Source organism: Ptychodera flava, chromosome 9, assembly GCF_041260155.1.
Source record: "Ptychodera flava strain L36383 chromosome 9, AS_Pfla_20210202, whole genome shotgun sequence".
Classification (NCBI taxonomy): Eukaryota; Metazoa; Hemichordata; class Enteropneusta; family Ptychoderidae; genus Ptychodera; species Ptychodera flava.
The window spans coordinates 954,618-976,726 of NC_091936.1; the positions used below are offsets into that span (position 1 = coordinate 954,618).

General features: G+C 39.9%; 1 protein-coding gene across 1 annotated transcript in view; it reads left to right on the forward strand.

The window, feature by feature from the left end:
• Positions 1-22,109, forward strand: part of LOC139141337 (glucose-6-phosphate 1-dehydrogenase-like) — a 242,010-nt gene that overhangs the window by 116,204 nt on the left and 103,697 nt on the right. The gene's annotated exons all lie outside the window — the stretch shown is intronic.

Genomic DNA, 22,109 nt, shown 5'->3' on the forward strand with positions numbered 1-22,109 from the left:
GAGGGTAAATTGTTTCAACACCTTACAACATTTTATTGTAAGCTGTAGTTTTCTGTTGAGGAGGCATCGTGACATGATTTCATCTTGCCCGGACTCAAAATTCACTTGTCACGGGCGTCGGGCGGCGAGAATTTTCGAGCCCTGTCTGCGTAATCGTCGATTATCCGATTTTTATCGGCGATGTTGGGACTCTATTACCGAGACTACACTTGTCAAATTGCTGGTAATTCTATCCGATAAATATCAGAGATTTCACCCATGAATAGATCTGGTTCAACCCGGCGTTGTCAGTCTAACTCTAACTTTGATACAAGCACTGTACGAAAAGTCACATTTGTCATATGCTTTACCTGGGTGATACAAGACTTGTCAAAACGCAGGTAAGTATATCCAATGTAGGTGCTACCGAAGATTTCATCACCTCATTGATCTGGTTCAGCCCGACGTCGTCAGTCTGATTTTATTTACAATACTAGACAATACTAAAGACTTGTCAAATCACGGGTGAATATCCGATATATTGGAGATTTCCCCTCTCCTCATATCTGACTTAACAATCCTAATTTCCTGAAAATATCCGATATCACATAAAAGTGCAATGTCGCTGTATCCTAGTGTCTACTGTCTATACCATTGATCATGACGTCGTGTCTTGTAAGATATGATTCCAGGTTTCGATGGATTAAAGCATATACTGCTGCATATGCGGCTTTGTTTGACCAGGAAACATGACGAGATACGACAGATCTAAATTACCATGAGGGATACCTCTTCTGTTTTTAGCTCCATGGTATTACGAATCATCGACTTTCCACAGTTTGTGGAGGGACAGTGTCAAAAGTTATGACAGAGGGACCGTGATACAAAGCGTAAAAGTTCTTAGAAACTCATGTCGATGCGATGTGCAATGATGACCAGATGCTTTTACAGACCCAGCAAGCTAAAGAACTAAATTCGGGACTATCTCTATCAGTTTTAGGTTACTGATCTTCAGAGCAACAAGCGTTCGTAGCCAAATAAAGAACGTCAAAAAATGTTGGGATAGACGTTAGTCGACGTAGTCTTCTCGTGAACGTCCCTGAACCAGAACCGCGACCTTTATTTTTGATGCGTTGCGTTGTGAAAGGATTGATATATGTATCCAAATATACATATTCACGTGACTGAACTAGTTTCGTGGTTGGTACAATTTAGCTATTCGAGGTTTTGGGGGTCAAAGATAAGCATTACGTAAATGATTCCATTTTGTGGAGATGGTGAAACATCGCCTGCTGTACGTTCTGTTCTGAATAGAACCGCCGGTTTCCATGGTGACCATGCGACGTCTGGGCTGTTGACCGATTTTCCCATCGGGTTTCTAATACATGTAGTAACTGACTCTCTTGCTCCATTGCTAGTATTGTTGAAAAAGGGGATCAGATGTACGAATGTACGAATCTCTCTTTTATAAAATCCTTCTTGACAAAGACTATACCAGCTGTTTTCTTGTATGTACGTTTCACTTCGCAAACATGCTCAATTTGAAAATTAAAAGCTAAACACCAAGGGTGTAAAACATTTTACTGGGCACTCTACCAGCGGTAGCGAAGACAAATTACACGGCGTCCTTGTATGATTGACTCGTTACGTCGTGCGCACTGTTGAAAGTACAGTGGTCATGACTTTCTCTACCGCGAGTTCCACATATTGTCCATTTATATGTAATATTTCACGCAGGAACCTGTCTGAAGGGGCTTCGCTACACTACAGCGAGATTTTTCCAATCATAACTTAGTCAAAGGAGGTCTTTTTAAACCTCCATGTTTCGATCAAGTTTGCCTTCAAGTTGCTCTCTATTTTCGAATTGAACGTGCCCTGTTGCACAACCGTTTTCCTTGCTATAAAGTTGTAGCTAATATTGGTAAAAAGACGTCGAGTGCAACCGCCTAAAACGCAGAGTCATGTTTTGGCAAGAGTTGGATATTTCGTCTTCACATCTGTGGAAAAGTTTGCAGTAATCTCGAACGAATCTATTTAGTTTTCACCACTCAAATGAACTATTTTATTGGTTTAGCTACTGTAATAGTGATAGTTGGGTTGAAAATGAGCTGATAGAGATGCTCAGCTTGTGAAATTATTGAGAAATTACAGGGACATGCTCGTGAGGGATTGTGACCAGCGAAAGATTTACGGACTGACCATTGTTTACAAGAGCGGAACTTCAATCGCAATTTTTGTGCTTGTTAGTTCAATCGTTCCGTATTAACATGGTTTCAACAATCGAAAGAGAAGGAGTACATACATTTATGAGAGAGCGTGTGCACGGTCTATGGAATTATAGTACGTAATTTATTATCTTTGCAGACGTGACACCACCTTGCCTTGATTATATCAGGACAGGTTGATGCGATGACAAGGGAGTACATTGTCGTTTCTGACCTCCTCGCATGATATAAACATAAAGCTAGAACGGATGTCATAATTTGTTGATCAATGCCATCTACGATCATACATGAAAACAAGGGAGCAGCATTGAAAGTGCCACAAAAGTTATGCAGTTTTAGTCGTGGGTCGTCCTTATGGACGATTGAAAAAACTATTTACAGTTCGAACCAACCACTGAAGTTGAAAAGACTGGTAGAAATCAGAGCGTTCCAAGTTCACAGGCATTCACTTCTTGCATGATAGGACTACATGTAAATCGCCTTCCTGTTATCAAGTGCAAATCTTGAAAAATCGAAAACATCTCGAGAAAATATATCATTGTTTTTACTTGTCTTCTGCTATGTGTTATGGCATCAACTTACCTAATCGTCACCGTCATAGTATCAGTTTCTTCGACATCACTCTCTCAGATCAGTGATGTCATCTTTATTTGAGAAATTCATTAAATCCTCAATCGGAGTCAAACTCACAACGTGAGCACTCAGTCAGAGAAACAATATTTATAGTGACAGGCCAGGCATTGTATTGCGTTATGTGAAACAGAAAGACATGATTTATATTTCCCGTTACGATTTTCGCGATTGTGTGCACAATTACTGTGAATTACTTTGGCAAGTTTACTCCCAACCTACCTTCCTGATCAGTACATAGCCAGATAGTCATTGTGTCACGTCATCTACAGGTCACCGGCCGCACACGCGTGTATTCAGCTAGCTTGACGTCAATTGACGTAGACTTGTCAATCATCATCACGGACATTGCGAACAGGTTAACGTCAGAATTGTCGGGCTCAAGCGTTTCTCTGAACATGAACAGAAATGCTCAATATCGAGAGAGAAATCGTAAAAAAAGGTTTAAATAGTGACGGTAACCCAAACCAAAACGTTTGTATCCACTTGCGCTTCCGTAGGCCATCCTACAAACTTCTTCAGTCAATGTCGCAAGGTTGCTGCAGTGGCTGGTAGCAAGCCCTGCCACTCCCTTTTACTACATGTACTTGATCATTTCTCAACCTTTTTATATGAGAAAGAAAATTCATCGAATGTCTTCTTCATAGCCCTAAGGATCCATGAGACTATAATTGTATGTTGGGCTTGATTCGGAATTGCATTCGATCTTACAACCAGTCTTCCTGACAGTCGGTATGGTGTACAAAAATACAAATCCATTTCAACACTAAACCATGCCATGTCTTATTATCTAGCGGGCAGCTATATCGCGGCAGTGTCACAAATGCCACCGTAATGACTAAAATCAAAACATTCATGGATCGAGAGCGCAGAATGGGAGCGCAGATTGATAGCGCAGAATGGGAGCGCAGATCAATAGCGCAGATTGAAATGCGCTAGCGCAGATTGGGGGCGCAGACTGTCGATTTCTGATCCCCCACATACCTGCATAATTGGTAAGATTACACCGTCCCTCCATAAAGTGGATTATGCTCGACAACTGCCCTGTCCTCAGATAATGCGTAATTGCGTGAACATAACCCGCGTACACGTGGACGGAAGTGCCGAGTGCGTGCAAGACGTCCTGTCTTGCAGCCAACGCCGATGCGATGTAGCTTTCACTTACCCTGGCGTAAAGCGAACGGAATGCGTATTTTGTATGTCCTTAAACAACCACATACACCTAGACAATGCATGTCCGCTATTACTGTTGTACAACCCGGCACAGAAAACTTAGATTTTGTTGTTTTGATGTACCGTACATCAACAGTGGAACGCGCGGGATTACTCACAAACATGCGAGGTCGTGTCCCTGGAGAATCAACGTCAGGTCCAGTGTTCTTACCAGAAAAAAAAAATTGTGGGACATTTTGTCCCACTGACCAAAAAAAAGCGGGACAAAGGATGATTTTTGTGAGACAATATATAAATATGTTAAAAAAGTCAAACTGCAAATACGAACGTTATTCTATGCATGGAAAAAATAAAGGACTCAACAACTCATTCAGCTTAACAACGTTTTTGTAAACATTCGGTAAACATATCAACTGATATTGAATATCAGTGCCTCTTAATGAAAAGTCTACGGGACTTTCGTTCTTTCCAGTGTGAAAGTCCATTTCGGGGCCCTCTACTATAACAGTAGTTGCTAGAGTGTCCAGCCATTCAGCTCCAAGTTGATTTCTGTCATAAGTTATGTTGTTTTGCACACTAAATCCCCTTTCACAGTCAGCAGAAGGAACAGGCCAAGTCAGTGCTATGGCATCTATTCAGATTAGAAAACATATCCCTATGATGTTTGTAAACAATCATCAACTTTCGACGTGAAATTTTGGTCGCCAGCCAAGGCTACAAATTTTTGTCAATTGATCGAGGCATGGGAAAAAGACGTCCATGTTCTCACGTATGAGTTCGCTGGAATAATATACTTATCACATGCGCAAGCCAAGAATTGATAATTTTTGCATAATAACAGAACTTTCCTCCAACTATTCCACATTAAAACCTCTGAACTACTTTTCGAATAAAATCATCAGTCGGCAGTGGGCAAATTGTCAATCATTTCCAGTCGTAGGTCGCGTGGGCGAGGAACGGAGCAAATGCCTGATAACATCACACAACACGTATCTCCCGCGAAGTTTATACATGATTCCAAACATAGCAAAGACCTAAAAATTATCTCAGACAAAGTTGCGTTATTTTTCGAAAACAAAAATTCACTGAATCTCAACGGCACGAACACTATAACGTCGCGCCCGTCCAGACCCTGGTTGCCATGCGGAACTCACAGTATAATGCTACCAGCTTCGAGTTCGTAGTTTTCGAAAAATGTTCATGTAATTCCTTAGGGATATACAAGCTTTACATTCTTGTGTTTTCGTAGTTCGGATTATTGTTGTCGTAGCCTATGAAAATATTTATCGTGCCCGTGACGCCTCCAGCTTCCGCAAATTCCGTGGACATGTACCGGTATGTATGCAAGGCGAACACGTCCAGTGCGTCAGACTACCACAGTCTCGTGTGGGTCAATACACGACGGCCGCTGTGTGGTATACGTAATGCATACCACACATCGGCCATGTATCGAATCACAAGTGACTGTGGTTTAAGTACGCCCTCTGACGGGTATTGCTTCCAGATTGCCTCGGTTTCAACCAGGAAGTGTAATTACTCGCGTCAATCATTTACGTCCATGGTGAAAAGTACTGGCTGTATGATACGGCCGGCCGGCCATACGGCTGGCACCACGAAAGTTTATAATTTCAAAGGCGCGCCACTATTGGCGCGCACGCCCAAGAAATCCGCGACAAAACAGAAAAATACGCGAGAATGTTGCGGAATCGCGACCTGGTGAGAACGCTGCAGGTCTGTGAATCGCCGATATTTCTCGGCGATTTTGGGACTCTAATATTGATACTATAGGGTACCAGAATGACTTGCCTTGTGCATCTGCCTGCCAGGTCTGTGAAATCGGTGATATTAAACTGATATTTATCGGCAATTACGGGACTCGAATATTCATACTATAGATGATACTAAAATAACTTGTCTCGGCACGTCGGGTCTGAAATCGCGATGTTTATCGATATTTAGACGATACTAAATTGTGTCAAATCGTGGGTAAATATCCGATATAGGTCCCTATATCAGAGATTTCACCACTCAACAGATCTTGACAAACCCGACTTTCAAGGACTGACTTTAGCTTCAATACTAGACGATACTAGATTTTGTCAAATCCCAGGTAAATAACTGATATATTGGGGATTTCACCACCCTACAGATCTTGTCAAACCCGACTTCAAAGGACTGATTCTAACTTCGATACCAGACGATACTAGATTTTGTCAAATCGCGGGTAAATATCCGATATATATATCGGGTATTTCACCACCTTACAGATTTTGTAAAACAAGACTTCCAAGGACTGATTCTAACTTCAATACTTGACGATACTAGATTTTGTCAAATCGTGGATAAAAATCTTATATCCTGAAGCCGTAAATATCGGATATCATATAAAAGTCCAATGTCGCGGTGTCCTTCAGATCTCAGCATTACAGGTGCATAACATTTCTGACTTGTTTTTGTCATGTCGGGAGCTAGTCCTTATGAAGTAAAAGAAAAACAAAGCAAAAGGAGAAACTGCTCTGCATTACTTTTGTGGGAGACCAAGGATGACAAATTATCTAACTTATAGTTGCTTGGCCAAAGCGTTTCCTTTGCCCAGATTATATGGACAAGTCCTATGGGCAAGTGTTTTTAATTTCAGGTAAATTAAAAAGAAAAAAATACGATTGTCACATATTTGCAAGTCGCTAAAGCCTGCTGCAAGAGGCAAGCAAGCCCTTGCCTATCAACGATTTCACAGACCCGGCGTGCCGAGACGCAAGACAAGTCATTCTGGCATCGTCTACCCGGTAGTATTGATGTTAGCTTCCCAAAATCGGCGGTAAAATCGATTGGTATGTATAACAGAAATATTCGGGACGTCAAGCTTCGACCGAGTCAGTGAATATCTGCTTGTCAAAATTGTGCAAAGTCACACCTTGCTTCACTGAGTTGTTTGAGCCTAGCCTGGCATGCACTTAGTCGATGAGGCAAATAGTAAATTGCGCATGCGCAATCTCTCATGATGTTTCACTATATATTGCGAAACAAAAATAACAATGGCGATCACTCATCTATACATAGCATTCACCAAATAAGCTTTTAATCATAGGCGGTAGCTTCTACTGTCTCTGTTTTTATTCATACTCGTAACAAGTCAAGCCCTTCCTGTGTATGCTCTACGCATTACTGATTAGCACTCATCATTGATAGAAAATGTACTGACATTGACCTTTGGAAATCGTAATCTCAAGTCTTGATCTCTGTCTGAATGTACGGATTATGTAACCTGCGATTGAGAAGACACGGAGTGTATGCAACTCGAGCATGCCCCTGGTGCCTATAAACTCGATTCGTGGACAACCAGTTGAACGATGGACTGTAATGTAATTACGTGTATCATCATATATGTCAGTCCATGAAGGAGGTATAAATAGACGGGTTTACTGCCATGGTCAGTCTTACTTGGTTTTTCTATTCGCCATTCCTGAACGAATTTTTAAAAACCGCTCTTGAAAGATGCTGATATGTAATAGAATGTTGTGGCAAGTTGGATAGAGGAAAACTTTTCGATATTGGTCAATTTTGACGTCGACTTCAAGTTGCTGCTCTTTGAGCGCCAGGGATAATACTTAGCTCTCGCGATATGAATTTAAGGGTCACGTCCCGGCAACGTAACACGTAAATGCGGCCAAAGGAGGTGGAAAGAGAGCGTAGAAAACATTTTAAAGCTTTGTCCAAAGCTGGTCACAAGGGAAAATTGCAAAGACAACGTGACCATTGCAGTAAATGCAGATGTACCTGTACGGTACCGATATAGATATCGTTCAACATGCAGTTTCAACACTGACCTCACCACCGTTGATATGCATTCTAGTGTCGAGACAGGAATTTTTTCATTCATTAGAGCATGAACTAATTACGAGGCAGACGACCACATTACGTACAAAGAGCATTCTGGAGTACGCAATCGGCCAATTTGATTAAAATCAGATGTAGAGTATGGCGACCTCTTTACTTAAGATGTATTCTCTTGCTGTCGCCTCAGCAAGCGGCAAGGTTTATAAATGTACACACACGCAGGGGTTTCACTAAGTTTTGAAACAGGGGGCCAAATGAAAATTACAGGCGGCCAAGCCGTACCAACGTCCAAGCATGAGGATGTTTGGATATGGCAGGCCCCCCCCCCCCCCCCCCCCGACACGGTTCCAAATTAGCTATAATAACTCTACAAAACGGTACAAAATCACACATGATAACTTTATTAAAAAAAAGTATTTGCATTTTTCAAACGATCAGAGACAACAGTATAGATAGCCGGAATCAAGGTGCCGCTACTTTCAAATCATGAATGGCTGTTGTAAAAAAGTGTTCGTTTTATGTTGAAAGCATGGGTCCCTTCGGAAACCACACTCAAAAATGCATAGGAGATCATCTTTGACGCAAAGAGCATAGAAAATATGAATTCAGTGATGTATTTGAAACCATCGATGTTGGTTTTTTGAAAGAATTATTGTGACTTTTGGTGCGCGAAATCCGTCTCGAACTTGGCGATACATGTGTACAGTGGCTGGTAATTCAATTTCCCTACTTCCTGCATTGCCGTGTACGCGTGTACGGTGTATGAAACCACAAACAACTGTGCTACAGCACGGTCTCTCCGGACCGTGGCTACAGCCTACCACTCAACGTCACAGTCTGCTAAAGTTTACACCTTCAATTTATTCTGTTTTGATATTTATATGCCCACAGAGTTGAAGCAAGTCAAACCATGGATGTAAAAAATAGATCCAAGAACGAACGCGAACGTTGACTACATCGACAAGCAAGCCCTTGTTTAACACAATCCGCGGCCACGGATAGCTGTGGGCGATTGCTGATGCATTCAGAAGAAACCTTTCCTGAGAGATATTCATAAAATGCCGCATAAGTATCAAAATGATCTGAGAAATTGCCATCGACTGTACCCTTCTTAATCAACCAACCCGTCTAACTGTTTCCGTTTCGACCGAACTGAGTAACTTCAACTACGTATGGCCGACATTATGTTGCGTTACTGCACATGCTCAATGACCCCTAACCTCCAACCACCCTGTGTACGTTGTACAGATGGGTTCCGTGCTGTATAGCTGTACCAGTATCGCACGATACACGAATGCGAACCAACGACCACAAAATTTTCACTGAAAACCTCGCAAAAGCGTTGAAAACAAGTAATTCAGCATGAAGGATACAGATCGTTGTAAACTTTTACCGATATGCTGTATTTGTTACCAGCTATTCATTCCTGTAAGCGGCACAACAATTACATGATTTTCAGGTAATTACAGGCGGCCGTGATCGCCTTACAGCCGGCCATATGGCCGGTGGCCGGCTTTTAACGAAATCCCTGCACACGGCGCTATGCTGTCAAGCAAGATCCCTCTATGTATTGTCAATAATGGGCCGGATACAAATCAAAACGCAGGGTAAAAGTCAAATAACGTTGAAAATCTTGCAAGCCAAGAATTAAAAACTATCGGTTTGAGTGCTCAATAATGTCGGTTACGTATTGCATTTTCATGACAGACCAAAGAAACTTGGCGATCTAATCACAATTTTGCAACCCGGCGTTTTCATGCTGCAGCATATTCAGGCGTATTTCAGTTTTATCTCATATCACGTGATCACCTGTGCAACTGAATGTGGCAGCGGTTTCACGGGTAAAAAATAAACCTGGTTTACTTCCCCTCTCATAGAAAATTCTTTGTAGAATTTGGCAAGTTGTACTTTGAAGCTCAACATGTTGTTAATTTCGAGTGTCTTTGCGTGAATACGTGTTTTGTAGTGGTCATACGAGACACGTGGAGGAAGTCTCCCACAGAGAAAACAACAGTCATGACCTGTACGGTCCAAAAGCGAAAATAACGTATTTCTTGTAATATTTCTGTGCAGTTTTTCATGCTCTCTTACCTCGTGATCTTTATCATTTCATGAATTTAGTTTTTATCGATACAAACTTCAAAAAACTATCATTATTTTCTCAACTTTTAACTGACGTTCTAGCCTCATATAAGCTGTTGACATTGTTTAATTCAGGTGTTAATTACAGGTGATAGTACAGATATCGATTATATGTAAACATCTCAGTTGCCAAAAGATTCCCTGTGCATTTGATTTGTTTGTTTTCTTGCAAGCACCTATACAAAACACCGACGCTAGGCTTTGAAAAATGCATTCACAATGTCGGAGGGTCGCCATTTCATTGTCATGTTCGAAAGCGATGCAACAATTGGTAGATATAAGAGTTTTGAATACTTGTAAACAAAATCACGATGCCAAGTATACAAAACAGTGAATCAATGCAATGATTAGGTTGTTCTGCACAAGCGGAAATGTATATTTATCAAGTTCTCCCACATATTTTTACATGGCACAACATATTAACATCAACAACACTGCACAAATTCGTCGCCTAAAGATTTCACCAATATGATGCAAGTACTGTGTGCCTCTGTGTCGAATCTCGTCACAAGGCTACTTTGCAAACAACCCCACAGACAACTAATTTTTCTCCTTATCTGTGGCAAATAGCGGTAAACGAGGCGCGACAATCGGCTTAACACCGATGGTTGATCGCCAACATCAACAAAAACAAATTATTTTCGTATGATACCAAATTACCCATATATCTTCAGGCGCTTGCCAGACAAGGTCGTCACGCAGCATCAAACGCATCCTGATCGATCGCGCCATCATGCTTACATGAATCGACGCAACTTGAAAACATACAATTCGGAATAACTACAGAAAATCAATCATGTAATAAGATGGTTATCAGAAAGAGTAGGTTTCAACTGTTCTCTACAATTTGAAAACAATTGAAAAACTCCACCCCACCTCCGCCCTTCCCCTCACTTTTCCAATTCGCATTTCAGACAAAAAGAAATTCGGTTGCATCAAGCGAGGAGGTAATGGGCTACAGGTAACATTACTTAAGCTCGGGATATCATTTGTTTTCCCACGGCCCATATCCTTCGAGACGAGAAGCAAATCAAAGTAAAATCCCCAGTAATACTGACTTTGCACAATTTTTTCAGGTAATAATTACCTAGTGTTCCCAAACATATACTGTGGTGTGATATCAGGCAAGAAATAAGCTAGATTTGTGCTGTTCTATCAAAATACAGGCTCTAAATACTGTCCGTTTTCATGAAATGCCCGGCGGGTTTATTGAAACTGGCATTACATCATCGACCTTGACCTCTCAAAGTGTCTTGGACGTAAGACAGTGGACACACAAACTGAACCATGCTTGGACCACGCCGCTGGTGCGATAGACTTGCCCCAAGTCTGCATCGTCGTAAACCACACGCCTCTTTACGGCAACAGCTTAGCGCTTGATTTTTGCGTAGGTCAGCGGAGCGGAAATTATTGCTCTGGCTCGCGAGAATGTAAGTCTGCGGCCTTATGAACATCAAAAGCGAGCAAATAGAAGGAATAAAGCAATAGACTATCTCTTCTGTGGTGATATCACAAAATTGAAGCAATGTAGTTTTGCCGACTGTAGCGTAGACCGTTGGGTAAAGGGTGCAAGATGCTCGCGATGGCTTGACCAGCAAGGAACTGCTGCGTGTACGCACAAGAATATAGGCAAGTGACTGATACTGCGATCAAAACTAAAGTCTCGCTACTACGCTGGCTGGATTGCCTTTGAATCTATGGAGGAAGACTTATGAATACAAATAGAAGGTAACTGATGGTTCGGGTTTGTCGGTAGCACAATCAAAGCTTGAAAACACGGCACGGCCGACATTTCGGCGAAAATTAAGTACCAAACTTGAGCTATCTACAAGACAATTACAGAGCCTCGTCCTTAAGGCATCAATCGTTCACATGTGATATCAAAGCATTTTTAATACAGCTGTAAATTTTTGATCCCATTTCTGGATTGGGAGGTGGCGAACGCAGATCGTGCAATCCTCGCTGCCAACTTCTTCACATTCGGATCTTAAAAATTCACTTGTTACCTAATATATGATTTAGAAATGGTTATTTTTAGTTTTTCTATATGAATGATGAAGTAGGACTGTTGATAAAACGTTATGTTTCTTTCTTTCTGTGAGTGTCCGACAAAAATAATGTTTCCGACAATTTGAACGATCGATTAAGCAAAGTTTGTTGGGTGCCGACCGTACCTTTACATGCACCAATTGACAATAGAGGCTCTATGTAACAGCACAGTTTCACTGCACAAATACTGCACCATGGAATTAATTTGAAGAACAGTTCAAAGATTACGAAGGTTCAGAGATGGCGTTTTTGTCTCCCTCTAAAGTCAAGTCATCGAGGGAACTTGAACTCTTTAAGGTCGGCGACAAACACAACACTGCAGTGAAATTTTACAGTCGCTATAGAATGTCCATATTTCACCAGTTCTTTGCATATACAGTGAGTGCCCATTCACTCATCAAAGTGAAAATGTACATTTGTAAGTATACAGAAATTTAAATACATCTTACGATATCTGTACGTACATGAAGATTTGTAGAGATGCTGTAAGACCATAATACACGGGAAAATATACAGCATTTTGTAATGAAAAGCTCTAAAAGAAGATCTTGGGCCAAAATGACTGTACCGGTACAACAAAAATGTCCCAGCCCATGCATGCAGTATGGCTGGCCCGCGAGTGCACTTGCATTACGGAACTTTCCAACGGTAAACATACTCCGATATACCGTTACCAATAACGTTGCTATACATACTTTTATGTCTTTGCTCAGTGCAAATGAGAGGTATAGGGCAAGGGAGTTGATAGTTATTCCCCCGTACAGTGATTTCTTTACAGTGTACAGTACGGTATACCGTAGTTATCACGACGATAAGCTTAGTGTTCGCCACCAGCCAGTATAGACAGCGAAACACGTGAGGTAGGCATGGAATTTACTTTTTATGGTTGAAGGTAATGCCTCAAATTCTTCAGGATTTGTAAACTTTCATCTTTAATAGAGGGTCACATTTACCTGCACATGCGACCAGAGAAAACTACAGAATCCAAGTATTCAGACATTAACGGTAACTAACAAGGTCATTGTCTGATTCCATTTCCCGCGAGTAATACCCGAAGTACATACCGTAACAGTTGAATATCTACGAAGTTGAAATTATACGAGATATTTGAGCCACATCGTATTTTTAAAGTAACTCCCATATGGTACTAGTAATTTATTTGCAATGTACAGTAATGGATTCTCGCCACCATAAGGTTCGCCACTTTTCCTCCAAAAGGAAACTGAAAGAGCTCGGGGGAAATGCACTGACAGATTACGTCACGGTCATGGCAGCAGCGTGTGCAATCACCTGCAGAATGACAATTCTTGAAACGTAAGCAGCTGCTACTGAATTAACGAAAGGGTAAAAACCTGCGGTACCCAATTGTTACATGCCGACCCTAACCTTTTCAAAGCCAAACACGGAAATGAAAAATGAAAAAAAAATTCGGCGAAAATTCAATTCAACGAGAACTTCCATGAGATACACCAGTATTCAACTCTGCAAGCAATTACTTAAATACGTTTTGGAACTCATTATGAAGATTTGTAGAGGTATTTGGTAGAGACAACCGAAAAGACAGTCTTTCCTAATGAAAACCTCAAAAAACTTAAGCACGCAAGAACAAAAAATAATATCTTCGACCGAAAGTGAGTGTGGCTGCTCCATCCGAAACACACAACAGTAATGCTGGCCCGCGAGTATTACTCGCAGTACAAACCGTACAACGATACACATACTCCGGTTTACCGTTACCAATAATGTAACCAGTACCGTGCATGGTATGTCTTTTCTCAGTCCAAATGATGAGAGGTCAGAGATATATCATACAATTATCACAATATTTTTCACAATTCAAACCATAGACCCTCGAGAGTCTATGTTCAAACCAACAAAAATGATAGATACTTTTCTTTTTCCAAGTTCGATGACCATAAAAACAAAAACAAAAGAATAACGGGGATGCGAGATCCACATAAAAGTGCCCGCGGAGTTCGACATGGGTACCATTTAACCCACCCAGAACCAATGATACTAACTCGCCCGATACTCTATCTCGCCCGACACCAATTTTCACGAGTTCCTGATAACTCATTGACGCCAGGTAATGTCTGACTACAGTCCCTCTTTGGTCTGCCAGACGCACACATACATCTATCGATCTGTAACGTGTATTAAACAATGTTATAGAAAGACACTTCAAAATTCACGGCCTACTGATAACAATTGCGCCGACATTTATCTGATATATGGATAAGCATGCCGTTGACTGCCAAAACAAAGAGAAAATCAGACACATTACGAACTGTAGTCTGCAAACTTTCACACATTTTAAATGTTATGAAAAGACACATAGTTGGGTGACAATTTTGAGCAGATGACGTTTTCAAATGTAAAGAATAAACGATCATGTTGGCAATCGTCAATAATATCAATACCATATACCAACCCTTCAATATATTTACATAAAAAATAGTAATATATATTCAGCTTTTAACCCCTTCCACTGGGTTTAAAAGTCGCAAAAGTCAAAACCAGCCCGTAAAAGGTAGGAACCTCGTCTGAAAGCATCACAGCTATGGACCCACAGCTAAATATTATGTGACACCACAAGTAAAATATTGATTAAACACTACAGAATATGAAGTAGCAGCTGCATTGTGTTACCCAGACAAGATCTTTTATTAATTTGTCTTTGTTTGTTGCTTGTATTCCTCTTTAGCACTGAAAGGTGAAAACTCTGTAACGAGCAAAAAAATTGCTTTCGAAGTTTTGTTGTTTCATCAGATATGATTGTGTTGTTGTTTTGGAATGAAAGTTAAACTGCACAAACAACTAATTTGAATATACATCGGGCAACAAGCTTCCATCTTACGAGATATGACTTGCCAAATCAGAGCGTGTATACAGCTCCGTCATTAGCGACCAGCATGTGATCAGAACACGTTTAAAAAGAAAAATTTACAAAAAAACCGCATTACCCTACCGTTTAGGTAAAGTAAATACGGTTTTCGAACTAAATGAAATTGTTTTGAGGTACAACAAGAACATTAAAAACTACATTGCTAACAACATAAGACATATAACATTGATGTCGTGTGATATTCGGAATTCACATTCGGTAACCGCACCGGCCCGGTTTGCTCACGACGTCCATTCAATGATGACAATCAACGTAAACACGTATAAAAGTTATGCAAATCAAATATGTCACAGGGTTCATGAACTCGACGGCGTCATCGCATAGAGCATCCCATGTTCAAAAAATCGATCATTGCCCGGAGTCTCACACATGCACGTCTAAGCAAACGATTTTACGAACTTGAATAGTTTCACCCTTTTGGGGACAATATTTCTATTCAGGCAACGTCTTATACGTCTAAATTGAACTTTCAATACCGTCGATCTTTGGATAACTGAACGAGTTTGATTTATGTTGAACCACGGTCCCTGTACGGACCTAGCTCTGCATGGCAGGGCTGTGTGTTACCGGCGTTATACGGCCTCCGTATAACACCGGTAACACACAGCCCTGCCATGCAGAGCTTGTAGGGACCGTGGTTGAACGTACGGCAGTTGTACGTCAACTAAATTTAGCCAAGTTGATGGGACTTCAAACAAATAAAGTTCAAGTAATTTGCAGTGCTAGGGCTTAAGTACGTACCGCCATGGATGTAGGCCTACAAAAATAGCACCGCTTAACGGCGTTGCTTGACAAAACGTCGGTATTTTATGGCGATCAGTGCAAAAATGATCTGAGAATTTTACTGTACAGCTGCAATAGTCCACATACACATTAATTCCAAATGCAGAACGATTTTCCGTAGCGGCACACACCCCGTCGCGTCGCGGCTATGGTTATCCATGCGTGCAGAGCTGTAAAATCCGTCGATATGTCGGTCAAATTATAGTTTTCTTGATTATTTCATGGTGAATTCGCCAACTGGATTCGCAGTATCGCTATCACTCTGTAAAAAACTACATTGCTAACAACACAAGACATAACTTTATGTCGTGTGATAAACGCATAAATATTTCTAGTTTATTCTGTGCTTACACACCCACCTTTCTGTTTGCTCAAAGTTCAATACCTACCATGTTCTGTAATCTTGAATGTAGAGCTAGCTTCGGACTTCAAACAACTATATCAACAGAGTATTTTATTGAACTGAGCTATGTAACATAATGCTTTCTTTATTGACCGTGTTCATGGAGTTTATTAACATAAATATCTTATCGTCGACTTGCTTCAAGCATGGAGGAAGGTACCTAAATGCTTCAAGTCTGTTGGCGTATAAATCAATATCAAAACATAGTAGATTTAAATCCCTGGAGGAACGGTGATTTAAGGTATAAACTTCGCCTGCCCGGTTCGCATGTCGGGTTAGTGATAAGCTGTTATCGTGGGGTGAACGATTTGCCTCATGTGCTGTTGACTCAAATGGCTAACAAAACGTCGTAACCCATCGATATTGTGACTGGGTACTAGTATGAACATCGCCTTGGAAAAGAAGGTGCGTCATAGCATGTAATACATCCATGGTCATAGTTACTGTTAGGAAATATATTCTTGTATTACGTCATTATTTACAGTGTCTTACTACTATAGATACTCAGATAGCATTCATGCAGCTGTCGACAATCAGCTTGAACGATTGTTTACAAAGCTTCTCAGAATCACTACGTGATTTCGCAAGCAAATCACTTTCGGTTTGAATTTACGTTTGGCGATTGTAATATTCTGATCACGTCGCCGTCGAGTGTAGAGTACAGAGGTCACGGGACAGGTCACGAGACTTCAAGGACACTGCAGTTGGTGATCATACGAACACCAAACCTCCAAGCACAAATTAAGAAATTCATCAAAGAAATTTATTATTTATGCCCTTGAAAAGATGTTTTTACTTCTCAGTTTTTACATTCAACTGTGTGATCTGACCTCATGTGTATTTCCATCTCAAAGGATGACAATGTTTACTTGTTTTCAACATTCTATCGGCATAGACCTGTCAAATATTCGAGTTCATGCCCCGTTCTTGTGATCGAAAGTGTCCAATAATCAGTGGATGACTCTATTTTTAGTTGAATTATTATTTCAGAAGTATCCGTATTTGCTAAGATTTGTAGGCGCAAACGACAATAAAATCGAGATGTCAACTGTTCGCCGAACTGACCACATAGAGTAGTACACTGTCTATTTACCCCGTGCTGCACCAATCATAGCACCATGTTCAGTTCAGTTCAGTATGGTTGTTCCAGCCGTTGTATGTCGGCTCTATAAAAACACATACAAAACATAAATACAAACATAAATAAAAGAATCTATATTCCCCAGTCACTGGATTGTTTTCACGATGAAACAGATGATCCACGTATTTTGTCCCGTGTTTAGAAAGGTTTTTTTTTTTTTGGTTCAAACTACACAGAAATGCGTCGGTGGTAGTTCCGTAATTTCAGTGCTTTCTTTGTCGAGTGCAAGGACATTCAGGCTGCTATCAAATGCAGACGAAAATAAGACAACAAATTTTCCCCAATGCGATGCCGATATTTGCTATGGAATGGCTCTGCCGATGCGCGACCAGTTTTACTTACCGATCTCGCACAAATCGAACAAATTTTGGGTATCGTAATTAATTTGAACTTTACATTTGATAAATCATTGACTATTTTTGTGGCATTGATTACACTTCAGACATGTTCGGGGATGTTCATGAAAGGCACTTTTTTGTTGCAATATTTTACAGACGGAAGTGAACATAGGAAACAGTGACAAAGCACTCTTGACTAAGACGTAGGCCTACTCTCTCTCTCTCTCTCTCTCTCTCTCTCTCTCTCTCATATAAACTGGTTTTAGTAGAGCGTTTCTTGCAATTTACCGCTGCACCCGCGATCGCTACTAGTAATAAGAATCAATAAAGGTGTGAATGTTTCACCCCCAGTCTGCGGTAACGACTTTATCAGGAATATTCACGGAACCCTGAGCGGCGGCAATCCATGGAGACTGAACTACAATACATCGTTTAATTTTTGATTCGTACATTCCATGGCATACACGTCACCATAGTAGAATGACAGGCGATATTTTCTCTTTTGCGAGGGAGTATTATGACTAGAAACAACAGCAAATTCACAGGTTGCTGCACTGTGCGATCGCACCCTCATAATATATGGACGTTTTTGCTTGCATTGTGTTTCATGTGCGATTTACGCGCTTTCCGTAAGTTTTCAGGGCAGACAATGGTTCGAAATGCGTAGTTTGTGGAGTTTAGAGAACATTACTAACGCCCTACCCTGAATGAAAATTAAGATTACGATGATAAAAGACAGGTGCATGGAGAAACGCAAGTCAATGGCACTGCTGAGGCTTGACAGTGAACGCTGCGGTCATGAAGTGACCGTTCGTGTACCCTGTCTGACTCTGCTCCATGTATAATCAACAAGATAAAGTAATGATCAATGACGTAAAGAAATGTAAAATATTCACACATACTCAAAAAGAAGTAGTTTGTGCACTCAATCGGGACTCAAAACACAAATACAGTGAATCACTTCGTAGGGCAACAGAGTATAAGGTCAACACAGATTATGGTACCAGACAATAGATGGCGCATAACTAAACGTGACAGACAAACAACATGTCCTTCTCAACACTCGCTCCACGTGTATAGATTTAAATACGCGTTGTGTGGAACGTGTCGGTTTCATTGAACTCGAGGTAAGATTTCCGCGCACACGCTATCTCCACGAGATGAGCACGATAATTTCCCTCGCGTTTACCGCGGTAATGGTTAAGTTTTCCGATTCCGGTAGGGTATACCAATTCTGATCAAATTTGAGCAACATCGTATAATTGCGATATTTTTGTTTTTAGGTTGAATGTCCAAAGTACTGCATTAAACTTTATGAAATATGGTGCCGTTGATAATCTATCAGTGTTAGGATAGCATGCAAAAATGTTTGGCAGCATCCTGTTGAGTAATTACCAATTGATTCATTAGCTACTATAGACTATAGTCTATAGAAGCTATTGGGATGGGTATCCGTCCGGCGTCCGTCGTCAGTCTGTATGTATGTATGTATGTATGTCCGTTTGTGAGGCGTCCGTCCACTCAAATATCTTGAGAACTGCAGTACTTACTGATTTGATATTTGTTATGTAGATGAAAAATATGATTTTGAGAAACTATTTTTTTAAAATTTTTGATATTATTGAAAATAGGCAAATTAATGCCAAAAAAGGTGTTTTTGGTAAAAAATCTTCTTCTTCATAACCGCTGATCAGACAGCTTTGTTATTTGGTATACAGGTCCCTAGGGATAACCCAACTTGAATTTGTTCAAATTGTGATGAAATATGCAAATGTGTATTTTTAAGGAATTTTTTTGTCATTTTTGGTCAAAATTTGACTTACATTGTATGTAATTCTTGTACTGTATAAACCCTATCAATTCACCCAGAAAAAAATAATTAATATGATTTTTAATAATTGAATTAATTAGGAAATCATCAAAGCCAAAATAATTTCAGTGTGGAATTATCAGAAAGTTCAACTTTTTTTGACAGTTCATAGTGAAATGCTTACCATCTTGGAGGATTAAAACATGTAAAGGCAACTTTCCTGAATCCCAGCTTTGATATATTCTGAACCACCATTTATGTTATCTAAAAGAAATTGCTAATAACGGTTTGTCATGATAGGGTGGTCAAATAAATAGAGATAGAGAAAGTTCTAATTTCCATTTATGGTTGACTTGGTAAGGATAAAATAAGATTACTTTTTGAGGAAAAAAATAGAGTGGTCAGTTAAAAGAGTGGTCAAAGTGATAGGGTTTTTATGGTAAAGCTAGGCTGTAAGATTCCTCATGTGCTATTTATAGCAATTATGCAATCTGTGTAAACAGTGCAATGAAAGTGTAACATGATTCCTTATAATGCTTTTGATGACCTTGAACTTCTTAAGTTTCAAACATTTGTCTCTTCAGTGTGCTTTCTCTGAGTACGTACAGTCTCAACTTATTCAACAGAACTTACTTACAATGTTAATTTGAAAGTTAAAATGTGCTTGATTAATAGGATGAAAATACTGACATTGAAAGATAACGAGCTCAAGATTCTTTATAACCTGACAGATATGCTCTTTTTTTATGACGTAAATCTTGATTTAAGCAAGTCTTGTTTACTTTAATTGGAATGTAATTAACTCTCGTTTATTTGCTATTATAGACTAATACAGTCTGATGAAATATGCAAATCTGTATTTTTACGGAATTTTTCTCCATTTTTGGTCAGGCCATCCTGAAATGAGCTATCAAAGATATCCACCTTCTTCATCAATACATGAGTCACAAAAGGTTATTCTGTACATAACACAGCAGAGCTCTGTCAACTCTTGAGTCGCTTGTTTTTTCAAAACCGCTGGTCAGACAGCTTGCAATAATATTTGGTTTACATGTCCCTAGGATGACCTTAGTGAGATAATTTCATACAGTCAGGAAATACTTAATTTTGTATCCATGTCTATAGTAGCCTCAGGGACTTTGGCCCTATGTTTTTAATGACCTTTTGTAATTAGTATGGTGGCTTACATTAGTTTTATGTTTTCACCGCCATGGAACTTATTTTTGGCCATTAAGCCCCATCTGTATCTCAGTATTTTTAATCACAGATCTAATTAATGAAAAGGACTCTATTCTGTCTGAAGACTTGTAATTAAAGTACCCATTAACAAGTGGGGACAGAGTCATCAATGATGACTTGTTTTCTATACCTTTTCTTTACAAAAGATACAATTTCTTTAGCTTTGTAAGTCAATTTTGAAAGTGATAGAAACTAAGAAAGACCGGTCTGAGTAGTGTTTAAAATATTGTACATAAATTAACACAAATTAAGTGTTCATGGCAGATGAACATGGGGTTGCTCGAGTTTAAGCCCTTCCCCTAGTTTTACCGCTGTTTTGTGTTACCAAACTAGGGACTTATACTCTGACGATTACAGTATATATATAAAAACCTGTGGTAAAATACTTCCAGCTTACTGTGAGATACTGGGTGATGTCAGGCAACTGACAGCTATTTGCATATGACGATACATTCGAGCATTTGACAATCTTGAAGTTGTGTGAAGTATGTTCGTTTAGTTAACTAAGGACCATAGACTGGTTTTACTTAGAACAGCTCTCTGAAATCAGAGCATCAGTTGCCATTCAACCTAAACTTTAGACTTAAACTAATGACTATAGAACTCAGCACTGGTTATCCTCTCTGACTAACTAAAATTTGCACACTGGCGACAATGGCATAACTGGTACAGGCAACATATCAACAATAATAACAATGGCAGCATACAGTAACAGCACTCGCAGCATTGTGAGAGAGGTATACAAGTCTGTTCTACTAACCTTTTAAAGGTAGGGGACCTGATCCCAGGAATCAAGTTTGTTCTGGGATTATGAAGGTGTCATAGTCTTTTGTTTTGCATTGAAATTGTAATCTAGAAAGTAAATTTCCTGGCAAGACAATCTGATGCCTGACCCATGCCTTTAAAAGCTTGTGCATAGCTGTGAACTTATATAGTAGAAAAGTCTCGCTTCTACTGTTTATACCGTAAACAAGTCCATGTATGCCATACTCGATGGTGTCATATTTGCAAACTTAATGCTGGTTTATTGACAAGAAACAGATCCTGCTGAACCCAACACTAATAATAAAAGACAGGCAGCAACATAGTGGGCAAGTCAATTTTATATCCAGTGTATCTCAAAAACAGTTAAGCTGTACCTGTACATCAACCAAAAAAATTATCTCAAAAGGGGAAAAAAGGCCAAATTCATAAAAGAAATCAAACCCTGTCCTTGAGGGTTGCTGTGAGTAAAAACAAGAAAAATATTTGGTATAAGTTTTGCTGAAAATTAAGAGTAAAATTGTGCATGATATGGAACAATGTTGAATGTATGTAGCAAAAAATTTACAATGTCTTCAAGACAAAGTATATAGGCCACTGATACTGATGAGAATATTTTCTACATATATGTACTTTTTACAACTGTATCATTTAAGTCTACCTTGACGCATATTGGCAACCGTAGTCTGACAA